Below are 12,814 nucleotides of genomic sequence, written 5' to 3'. Positions count from 1 at the left end.
GATCATGACCTGAACCAAAGGCAGATGCTTAATGACTGAGCCACCTAGGCACCCCTGAACTGCTCTTTTAACCCCATGATTTAGATCTTTTAAGTAAGCCAAATAGTGATGGAGGAAAGGCTCAAAAGGACTTGAAAAGAATAATTCTTCCAACATACTTATAGAAAAAAAATACATCATTAATTTCTATCATCATGAACTGAGTGTCTCATTTATTATCAAATTTGTAATTCTACAGAAGAAATATCACAAAATATTTTTTCATATTGTACTGGACACTAATTCAGAACCATAAAAGAGAGAGTAAACTAAGTCTGGTATATTGTATCCAATACGACCAAAATAAAAAGCAAAAAGGATTTTGAAATAACAGAGCAGACTTTGAATGCTTAGGCTTCAAAGTCTTGAAATATAGTAATCTGCATGACAATCCTATGAGATAGGTTCTTTCTCTGTTATTATCTCAATATCTACATGTACACTTATCTATATACAGAAAGGTAAGGAAGTGTGCTTAATGACCCACACTTGGTAGAGTGAATACAGCCAGGTTTTAGAACCCAAGCAATCTGGCTCCTAAGCCCTAAGGGAAAACCAAAGCTAAAAGTGTTTTCTCATTAACTAAGTATTTCTATTCACTGTATTCATCCTAATACTCTGCACCAAAAAAATACAGTGCTCCAAATAAATATATTTATTCAGCTTTATTATTTTCTATTCTATTTTATTTTTAAAACTATTTTCATGAAATTCTATCATAAAACTCATCTGGGAAATAAATATATTTATAAATTTTACCCTCAGCTGCCAGCTGCCCCCCAAGACCTGCCCAGAAAATCAGTTTCGTGGGCATTGTAGCTTGTGCAGTCTCATACAGCTCTGTGCTTGGAAAAGCCCCAAGCTTGCTTTAGTGTCCTGTTTTTCTCTTTTAAAATTCTTAATTATCTTTTGAATAAAGGGCCCTGCATTTGCATCTTGGACTAGGTCCCACAAATCATGTAGCTGGTCCTAGACGTGAATTATATACGCTATTAGAAAGAAATTATGAAAATGGGACTCAGGTTTGTTTGCTTTTTCCTCTTATTCATACCAAATCAATACTGTCACCCTTACTCAATAAACAATTGAATAAAACTTTAGTTATTATAGATATTGATTTAAAATGTTCCAGTGAAGAAAAATGGAAATGCTGAGGTAGTCTTCACCTAAAATAGAGGCAAATGAAATTACTCTCCTTAGTCTGAAGTAGCAGAACTCGAGAAGAGAGATGACAAAATGTGGGAATATATTCATGCTGAGGATATGAAGAATATCCATTATATGCCGAATGGCAGGTAAAGGGTATGGAAGGTTGTTATCAGTACCTTGTGGCTGCAAGGAAATGGCAGCTCAGAATCCAAAGAGAAAAAATATGATTACCCTCAAAGCTCTAAGCACTAAGAGCGACACCAAAAGACACAGAACACAGATATGCAAAATTACCTTAAATAAAGGATTTCATGGTTTATCAACTTCATAAGCACAGTGAAAGAATGGAGGCGTTGCAAGGAATATTCTCCAGCTATGCAAGTTCAAGAAAAGGAAAATCAGCAAGACAAACACTGACCATGAATACCCAATAGCTAAGAGACTTGAGAAAGTGATTCTTGGTTATAGCAACAGAGGAGTCAACAATCAACATGACTTAGTAAAATATTTTAGGGTGAGGACTACGGATATTTGGTACATCTAACACAGTTTCCTAAGGTTCTATTTTCAAAATGCTACGTCTGATTATGATTTGGCTTTCCGTAAGAGAAGAGAAGGGAAAAGAAAGAAAGGGAAGGGCAGGAGAGAAGAAAGAAGATTTTAAGCATTTCTGAGATTTGGGGATTTTGTGACACTAATCTGTCGAAGGCCGTAGTATCTTCTGGTTAATTGTTGTTTCCCCATATGGATTTAGAACAGGGTTAAATTGTGTTGCTAATTAATACCTGTTATAATATTGGGAGCCATGGGACAGGTGTCTGTCACAGACTAAAGAAATGTACTAATAATCTGGCGGCAGCCTCACTCACGGAGGAGTGAGTACTCTCCACTTTAAGTACTGTGAGTGACCTTCTCAAATCCTGATCCCATGGAGTGGACTCACCTTACAATGTCCTGACTGGGGACCTCCACCTTGGCTACTGCCACTTTCGCTTCTCTTCTGGGTTGATTGTCTACCTGCCTTTAAGTTGCTCTTTAAATGTCCTCTCCTCGGAGCAGAGGTTCGCTATGGCCCTGTATAATGTAAGTCTGCTTTGGTTATTTTCTCCCTGACACTTCCTTTTCATAGGACTTTTTAGAATTTACCATTATTTTCATGCCTTATTTATTTATTTATTTATTTATTTATTTATTTACTTATTTTACTCACCTTCTGGTTTTGTTTATGTTTGGTCTGTATCCCCAACCAGGATTCAGATTCAAGAAAAAGACAAGGACTATGTCATTTCTGTCCACTGTCCAATCACCAGTGCTTATTAGCACATGTCGGCCCCATATTAGGTTTCCTATATTTAACAAAAAATTTCTAACTATAGTTCATGTAGAATGTAAACCTTTTCCCAAGATATTTCACCTACACTGCAAATACCATGAATCGCAGAATGAGTACTGTCATTAGTGAAGACAGAGCCCAAATTATCCATTGACACAGGGAGGTTGAAAGCCTGGGGAACTGGATCCCAGTGAATAAAATTTATTTTTTTAATTAAAAATAATTTATTGCCAAGAAATGCTAATCATCATCTGAGCTTTCAGCGAGTTATAATTTTTTTGCTGGAAGGTTCTGGTCTCAGTGTTAACAGCTACTAACTGATCAAGGTGCTGTTTGCTGAAGGTTGGGGTAGGTTATCTGAAGCAAAAGAAAAGAATATATTAATGGAAAACACTATTTCAGTGGAAACCAAAATTCAATTTTTGAACAAACAATAAGCGGCTTTTAACATAAATGTATACCATGAGTTACCTCAAAATAATTGTTGGTAAGCTAAATTCTTGGCTTTAGACATGCCAACAGCAAAATATGCAGAAGAGAATCTTCTATATAGGTTTTTTCAAGGCAAAAACACCAGAAGGTTAATAATAAGTAGTTGAGGAGAAATAAGGGCTGCATGTAGTAAAGGTGGGTTTCTAGGATGCCTAAGAGCCCTTGCCTTCTGTCATCTGCCTTCAGCTCAGGTCATGTTCCCAGGGTCCTGGGACCTAGTCCCCCGCATCAGGTTCCTTGCTCAGAGGAGAGCCGGCTTTTCCCTCTTCCTGCCACTCCCCTGCTTGCATTCTCTCTCTCCCTCTCTTTGAGAAATAAATAACAATGAAAATAAAAGCATCAGAAAAACAACAACAACAACAACAACAGGTGTGATCTTTAGGAAAAATCATCAAATTCAGGATTTGAAAGGCAGTTATCACTGGGGAGAGAGGAAGGGAATAACCTTCTCAGGGTTACAGAGGGGGTTTCTAATGGTTTCTAATGTATTCTATTATTTTCCTTTTTTTAAAATTGATCTTAATTTTGGCAAATTCTAAGATTTGATGAAACTGGTCATCAGATAAATCATACTATTCTCTGTACTCTTTGGAATGTTTGAAATACTTCATAGAAAAAAAATAATAAATGGCCCTGAAGGATATCTAAAATGAGCATGTAAATAATTTCAAGAAAGGCTTAGGAGTGCCTGGTTGGCTCAGAGGGTTAAGCCTCTGCCTTCAGCTCAGGTCATGGTCTTAGGGTCCTGGGATCAAGCCCCACACTGGGCTCTCTGCTCGGCGGGGAGCCTGCTTCCCCCTCTCTCTCTGCCTGCCTCTCTGCCTACTTGTGATCTCTCTCTCTCTGTGTCAAATAAGTAAATAAAATATTTTTTTTAAAAAAAGAAGGCTTAAATTAATTGGGAAAAAAACACTGTTCTTCATTAGGTAATGCTGCATACAACAAAATTAAATTGTTATTTAAATTTTAGTTAACATGCAGAGCTATATTAGTTTCAGGAGTAGAATTCAGTGATTCATCACTTACATATAACACCCAGTGCTCAATCACAAGTGTCCTCTTTAATACTCACCATACATCTAGCCCATCCCCCACTCACCTCCCTCCATCAACCCTCAGTTTGTTCTTTATCATTAGTAGTCTCCTGTGGATTTGTTCCCCTTTCTCCCTTTCCCCCCTTCCCATATGTTCCTCTATTTTGTTTCTTAAATTTCACAATAAGTGGAATCATTTAGGTCTTTCTTTGATTGACATATCTTTTAGTATAATATATTCCAGTTATATCCACATCACTGCAAATGGCAAGAGCTCATTCTTTTTGATGGCTAAGTAATATTCCATTGTGTATATATACCAAACTCACTTTCAAAAATCCTTTGCAAATAGTCCAGTCTGGTTCATGAATACAGTTAATATGTGTAGGCAGGTTGGGGTAATATGGGGTAGGAAGTTTGTAAAGAAAGAGAGGATGTATCAAAAGAGACCCAGTGTACCAGAATGTTGAGAATATTATATCTCTTTCTGTGGCCCCAGGGCAATCACTGAAGGACTTCAGGAGAATCTTACCCGCAATGATACTATACTAGAACTGTTATGTTACATTTTAACAGAGGGAAAACTGAATCAGAGGAGAGTGATGACAATGTACCCAGTTTGGAAGATGTTGCAATGGTTAAAGCAGAAGAAAAAAAAGAAAGTGATAATGAGAAAAGAAAAGTGTAGAAATCAAGAGAATAAAGTCTGGGTTGTTTTTTTAAGTAGTATGTTAAAAGATACTGAAATTAGCCCTTTTGCTTAACTGGTACAAATGATGTGTAAAGCCTAGAAATGAGCAGTTGTGTAGAATTGCCAGGGCATTAAACTAAACATAAAACATGAAAGATGACTAGAAATCATACACCTTGACGAGGTCCATCTTACCACCTTTTTTTTTTTTTTTTAAGATTTTATTTATTTTTGGAGAGAGAGAGAGAGCATGTACGAACGGAGAGATGGGAGAGGAACAAAAGGGGAGAGAAAGAGGGCATCTCAAGCAAACTCCACACAGAGAGCCGAGGCTGACTCCAGGCTTATCTCCCAACTCTGGGATCACTATCTGAGCCAAAACCAAGAGTTGGAAGCTTAACCAACTTAACCAACTGAGCTAACGAGGTGCCCCCTAAATTTTCTTCAAATCTTATTTTATTTTCTTTAGCTTTTTTTTTTTTAATTATGTTCAGTTAGTCACTGTATAGTACATAATTAGTCCCTGATGCAGTATTCAACGTTTCATTAGTTATCCTATTTTAAACTGCAACTGTTTCACATTTCTCCCTGGCTCTATATGTTCATTAACTTATTATGTTTACTGTTTAATGCCTATTTCTACTAATAGGGTAGACACAAGCCACATGTGGCTAATTAAATATAATTTCAATTAGCTAAAATAAAATATTTCTTTCCTTAGTTATACTAGCCATATTTTATCCCCATCCAACTACTGCTACCACATTGGATAGCCAGGATGAACATTTCTATCATCACAGAGACTTCTGTTAGATAGTACTGTCTATATCTTCCCACTAGAAGTAAGTTCCATGAAGACAGGGACTTTTGTTTGCTCAGAAAAGTAAAGCCACAGCACAGAACTGATATTGATACATAATTGATAGATTTTTTTTTTTGCCAAATTAATGAACAAATGAATTATCATTCTTAGTTCAGTCATTGAAGGTAGATACAGCCTCTGCTATCACAATGCTATAGCATTAGAAGAGAGATACTATGCAAAATCAAATAAATACACAATTACTAATTATTATGTAATATGTAATATGTATATGCTATGCTATGTAATATGCTATCAGAATATGTAAGAAAAGGCTCCCTCTCCTAGAAACTCTTTATTCACTTAGTCTCTGGAACACCACAATCTCTTGATCTTATTCTAGCCTTACTGGTTGCTTGACTCCTATACCAGCTTCCTGTTAATATTGGAATGTCCCAACATTCAGTTTTTGGTCCTCTTTATTCATACTTCTTGATTGATTTACTTCAAGGACTCCTGAAATTCTTTTTTGAGTCAGAGCATTCTTCTGAAGTCTAGGCTCCTATACCTAACTGGCCAATTGACATTTCCAAATGACTGATAGATTCTTAAACTCATCATATCACAAACAAAACTGATTTTTCTCTCCTAAATCAATCACACTAATGAATCCCTATTGTATCAAATTGTTGTTCCAGTGCTCTGGGCCACAAACCTTAGTTTCATCCATAACTTCACTGTTTTCAACAGTAAGTCTGGTTGGCTCTCTAAGATACCTATAATCCAACAACTTCTCACCTCTTCTCCATTACTACTGTTGCTTTATGTTTTGTTTTGTTTTAAAGATTTTATTTATTTATTTGACAGAGAGAGCAATGAGAGAGGGAACACAAGCAAGGGGAGCAGGAGATGGAGAAACAAGCTTCCCAGCAAGCAGGGAGCCGAATGCGGAGCCCGATCTCAGGACACTAGGATCATGACCTGAGCTGAAGGCAGGGGCTTAACGACTGAGCCACCGAGGTGTCCATCCATTAATACTGTTAAAGCTACCATCATCTCTCTGTAGTAGCACTGCTTCTACCTATTCACACATACAGTCTCCTTTTTATAATAGCTTTCCTGAGGTATAATTCACATAATATAAAACACACCTTTTTAAAGTATACAGTTCAGTGGTTTTTAGGATAGGGTTGTACAACGTCACTACTATCTAAACTTTGAATATTTTTATCATCAGAAAGAAACCCTGCATAGATTCCTTATCTTCCCTCCCTCCACGCTCTGACGACTAGCAATTCAGTTTCTGTTTCCATGGATTTGCTTATTCTGGACATTTCATATAAATGGAATCCCTTCTATTCCTAGTTTATAGAGAGTTTTTTTTTAAACTGGTGAATAAGGAGGTTTTGAATATTGCCAAATACGTTTTATGAAATATAAATATGATCATGAATTCTTTGCCCTTTTTCCTATTATTATGGTATATTACCCCGATTTATTTTCATGTATTAAAACAACTTTGCATTCCTGGGATAAGACTCACTTGGTTTTGGTGCCTAATTTTTTATATGTTGCTGTACTTAATTTGCTAGTATTATTTTGAGCACACATATGTCTGTGTTCACAAAGCACATTAGTCTACAGTTTTTTTTTTTACAAGGTCTTTGTTTCATTTTAGTTTCAGAGTAATACTGGACTAATAGAATGAGCTGAGAATTCTCTTCTTCTTTTAAGGAGAATTTATGAAGCATTGGTGTGAATTCTCCTAGAAGTGTTCAGTAAGATTTATCAGTGAAGCCATATAAACTTGTGATTTGTTTTGATGGAAGTTTTATATTATTATTATTAATTCTATCTCTTTCCTTATATAAGTCTATTCAGAGTTTCTGTTTCTTTTTGTGTTAGTTTTGGTAATTTGAATCTTTCGAGAAAGTTGTCCATTTCTTCTAGGTTATTTAATTTGATGCCATACTAATGCAATACAAATGTATTTCCCTACAGTATTTTTGTAAGACCACAGCAGCATTATTTACAAGAGCCAAGATATGGAAGCAACCAAAGTGCCCATCAACAGATGAATGGATAAGAAAATGTGGTATATATAGAGAGAGAGTGTGAGAGAGAGAGAGAGAGTGTGTGTGTGTGTGTGTAATGGTGTATATAATATATATTTGGAAGGCAGCTATGCTCACCACTATACCACCAATGCATATAATAAATATTAGTGTATACACAAACACACACACACGTAATAGTATATTAGCCATAAAAAAGAAAGAGCTGGCCATTTGCAACTGCATGGATGGACTTAGAAGGTATTATATTAAGTGAAATAGATCAAAAAGAAAAAGATAAATACCATATGATTTCATTTATGTGGAATCTAAAAAGCAACATGAACAAACAAGACCTAACGGACTTTCAAAACAGAGAACAAACTGGTGGTTGCCAGAGGGAAGGTGGGTAGAGGGATGTGCAAAATAGAAAAAGGAGATTAAGAGGCACAAAAAAAACCCCAAAATCAAAACCAACCAAACAAACAAACAAACACTTTGTAAAAGAAAACGAGCCAGGAAGTGAGCCAGGAAGGAGAATCCAGAAAAATAGTGGAATCCAAAGTAGAGGAGAATATGGTGGCCCGAAGATGAGAGGTAAGAGCGTTACAAAGGCAGGGAGCCTGGGTGGCTTATTTGGGGAAACATCCAACTCTTGATTTCTATGCAGGTCATGGTCTCAGGGTCATGAACTCAAGAGTGGTGAAATCAAACCCCACGTGGGGCTCCAAGCTCAGCAGTCAGTGCGGAGTTTGCTTGAGACTCTCCGTCTCCCTCTGCCTCTCCTGCTCATGCTCACTCACTCTCTCTTAAATAGTTTTTTTTTTTTAAAGAGTGTTACTAAGTCAATTTAAACCCTTATGAAGAAGAGAGTGGTGGGCAGTCCCTGCTGCTGCGAAATCAAGTAATCGGAGCTCTGAATAGTTACTGCATTTGGAGACCTCGGAGGCATCAGTGGAGGAAAAAATGTGCACAGAGGCCAGCACAGAGTGAGAGAAGAGGAAAAGGCTAGAGGGATTGGAAACAACTCTTGAGGAGTCTGATTGCGAAGAGGAAGAGAACACTAACAACAGAGGAAGGTGAGGGAGAAGAGAAACTTCTTTGCTTGTTTAAGGTGGAAGATGTCTGAGCATATGGCAACACAGATGGAGGGACTGGAGTAGAGAGAAAAAAAATTGGTGGCAGAGGAACATTCCTGGGTAGGCAGTGCATGCATTAAGGGACTGACAATGCATACAGGGAAGGAAGGAGGAGGAGGAGGAGGAGGGAATATCCTTGATTATATCAGGAGTGAATAGAAAGAGTGTGGAAATAAATTGAAGCAGGTGTTTAGGTCTGCTGGCAGGAAAGTTAAGGACATAACTTGTCTTAACACAAGTTCTGTGCGAAATATCTATCCATCACTCTTAGTATATTAGATAATGATTTCAAGTAAAAAGTTTGATATTTAAATGACTATATTAACCACATTTAAAATAGTATATATCCACAGAAGACCAATGTCACATCTGCTGCCAGTTCTTTGTCTATATGCCCTTGGCAATCACAATTGTTCTACCTGGCATGATGTTCTGCAGCACTAGTTCTTTGATTCTCTGCCTGGGGGCTTTCCCTGGCTGTGCAGGGCAGACTGGAAGTGCAGAGAAGCTCATACTCCTGAGAACAAGCAAAGACTGATGGGAGTTGGAGGAAATAGAACTCAGCTTTCTCTCCTTCTTAGTGGAGACAACTCTAAGGCATGTCCCACACCCATTTCCTAGAGGACGTCAGTGGGAGAGGAGACCAAACCCCAGTAGTCTTCACTCAATAACTAATATATGTACCCTGTTTTGGCTCCCCTCCCTCACTGGGTCACTTAGCCATCTCCTCTCCAGTGCCTCCTGATAGGACTTCTGAAGTCAATGCACATGGTACTGTCTGCTTCTGAGAGAAACCAGAGCTAAATGCAATCCTTATTCAGCTATTCTAAGAAGAAAAAAATGATAAATGATAATAATTAAAGACTCAGGAAAGATACTAACTGTATTCACTGGAGTTAACCATCTAAGCAATAAGCTACATTGTCTTCACTCCTGTTATCTGGATATTAACAGTGATATTAATAAGGACATGAACTTACAATATTAAGAGCAAAATCAAATGGTGGAGGATATCCCTTCAAGAAGATCAGGATACTAATAAAATATTGCTTATCATGTATCATAAATAGAATGTCACACATATATCTTAGAACAAGTTAGTCATTGCCGTGTTTTGCTTTAACTCTCTCAGCAACAACAAAGACATTTTGTTTCCTGGGATGATTCCCATAACACCTACATGGCCATTTGTCATTATTCAATTTTGTCCAAGCCAAAAAATACTTATTAAGTGACTTCTGTGTATATGGCACTTAGTGTTCCCTATTAAAAGCTGGAAACTTTGAATTTGATAATGTAATTTGTTACCATTCTACCACAGAGAATTGTTGCACCTTGCCCAATACCTTCCTTCCAGTAGGCACTCAAGATATGTTTAATAAAAGGGAATGGCAAATAGTACAGGGTCAACAAAGTGCCTACAAAAGTAGGAAGAATTAAGAACAGTAATAAAATCAGTATGTACTGTTTCTGTACAATCATAGTTCATTAAAGTTCTACATTTTGGTCTTTGATTCTTTGTGATGAATCAAAATATGAAATATCAACATATATTAAATATACAAAAGGAGCGCCTGGGTGGTTCAGTGAGTTAAAGCCCGGCTCAGGTCATGATTCCGGGGTCCTGGTATCAAGTCCCACATCGGGCTCTCTGCTCAGCGGGGAGCCTGCTTCCTCCTCTCTCTCTGCCTGCCTCTCTGCCTACTTGTGATCTCTGTCAAATAAATAAATAAAAATATCTTTAAAAAATACACAAAAATTCCTCTCAGTGTAAGATTTCTAGTGTTCCTAAATTGTTGCTTCTTTATATATTGTTTGTTCTTGTAGTTTTGTCTTATTTCGATTTTTTCCTACTAACAAAAATGGACTTATTTAAAGAGCATAGCTCGTTTAGTAATCCTGAACAAGAAAAAAAAAAAAAAAAAGAATTCTGACAAGTGTCAAGATGACTATAAGCTTGTGAACAGGATACAAAATGTCCTTAAAGAATTAACTAAATACATCCCATCATGACAGTCATTGATTCTGAGTTGCAAATGAATCTGAATTAAAATCACCACAGGTTTTATTTATCCCCGAAATGGTTTTGGCCTATTCTGGCCCTTAGAACCATCACCAGGTAGAACATCGTGGTGTCTCTCTTTTTGAAATGTCTTTCTTTTTTTTTTTTTAATTAATTTTTTATTTTTTATAAACATATATTTTTATCCCCAGGGGTACAGGTCTGTGAAATGTCTTTCTTTAATATCCAATGACTCAGCTTACTCTGGTGAGGAAACTGTGAAGACACACCTCTCTCCCCAAGGCACTAGTAAAGGAAATCAAATAGGTAAGGGAAAGGGGAGACTGAAAAGACCCTGATTCCCATCAGTTTAGTGGGGCCATTCGGCCCAATTAACAAATAACTAACTAAGGGTTTCCTAAGTACAGTCCAGAGACATCCACAGGCTGACAGACAAGGGAGAGAATGTTTCCAAAGGGAAGTCATATGTGGTACCAGAAGCAATTTATGTTCCTCGAGGTAATGTTTCATTAAGCAGTAGCTACATGTTCAGTCTGGGATTCTGACAAGCGAAAGACAGAAGATGTGCTCCAACATATCACTTCTACTACTTCAAGTTAGATTCTCTTGTGGTGAGATTCCAGTAATCCCATCTTTTCAAATTGCGAAAAATGACATCTAGAGCACATGGGATATGCTAGAATACTAAGAGTCCATATTTCAGTCTGGGCACAGGCTATTATAAATCTAGTATTCCTGAGTTAGTAACTTGGAGCTTATTAGTTGTTCTCCAAGTACCGATAGATGCCAGATTAACAACTAACTTGTGAGAATTTAAAAATGAAAACTATGCTCATATAAATTTACATTTTGCACCCCAAATGCATATAAATAAGAAAGGATTCTCATATCCAACATAAAATAAAGATAAACTTCTATCTTTTTAAGATAATGAATTATTTTATGTCAACATGAATTGAGAATTCTTAATGCACTAAGAAATATAATTCATACATATTGCTATTATCAAGGGATTGAAAAATCTTACTGTATTCATTTTCTTTACTATACAAAGGTACGTAAGTCAAAACATGCCAATTGACCTTATTTTGTGATCTCTAACCATCCCCACAGAATACTGCTGTCGACAGTAAAATTATGTTCACCCTGAAAAATGACTTTTCTGTTCTTTGTTTACTGTTTTGTAGAAGGGAAGCATTTAAATGTAATACAAGTATAACTACTGGAAAATACAATCCAATTTCAAAAGCTCATATTGAACACGACTTTGAAATCTGCAAAATTCCGCCTCTCTATTTCTAGTCTTGGTAAAAGGTACCACATCAGTTGTCAAACTCTTAGACTCAGTCTGACTTTCTTACTCATATTTTACATTTTAATTGTTCACCAGGCTCTGTCAATTACATTTCCTACATATTTCTTGAATTTGACTTTCCTTCCCAGCCTCACTAGCAGTGGCCTTTGGAATGGCCTCTTTTAGTCCTCCTGCCTCCCATCTTGCCAACTCCTATCTATTTTCCATGATTCTGTTAAAGTACTCCCTCCTAAGTAGATATTGTGTGATGTTACTTCTCTGATCATCTGATCAGACCTTTTTCAGTGACTCTCCTGTACCTACAGATCAAGTCTGAAGATTAGAGCATGGCACATAAGACCCTTCATGATCGGTCTTTGTCCACATTTCCATCCTGATTCGGTATGATTCTACAGTGGCTACCTCATCCATGTCATTTTCCATCATTTCTTTGTTCTTTTTCCACACCTCCACTTTCCTGTATATAAACTGTCTTCTCAATTAAATCTTGTTCTTAAAAAAATAAGCTCAGATAACACATCCTCTGTGAAGCTGTCCTTGCCATTTCTGGGGTATTTAATTAGTCTTTCTGTTGGTTCCAGAAGTTTTTACTCCTTTGAATGAAATAATCAAATCACCTTGTACTTTCAATGCATGGGAAGTTATCAGATGGTCCTGTGTTACCTCCACTCTGTTCACCACTCAAAAGCTCCCAGCATTTTGTTTTATATGAGTAGAATGGAGCATCACAGATAATCACATAA

At 36.9% G+C, this 12,814-nt stretch overlaps 1 protein-coding gene across 4 annotated transcripts in view; it reads right to left on the bottom strand.

Annotated features, from left to right (window-relative positions):
* Positions 1 to 12,814, bottom strand: part of GABRA2 (gamma-aminobutyric acid type A receptor subunit alpha2) — a 128,894-nt gene that overhangs the window by 77,584 nt on the left and 38,496 nt on the right. The gene's annotated exons all lie outside the window — the stretch shown is intronic.

Source organism: Mustela lutreola, chromosome 1, assembly GCF_030435805.1.
Source record: "Mustela lutreola isolate mMusLut2 chromosome 1, mMusLut2.pri, whole genome shotgun sequence".
In the NCBI taxonomy this organism is placed as follows: Eukaryota; Metazoa; Chordata; class Mammalia; order Carnivora; family Mustelidae; genus Mustela; species Mustela lutreola.
The sequence above is the reverse complement of the archived record's forward strand: the minus strand, read 5'-3'. Positions and strand labels throughout refer to the sequence as shown.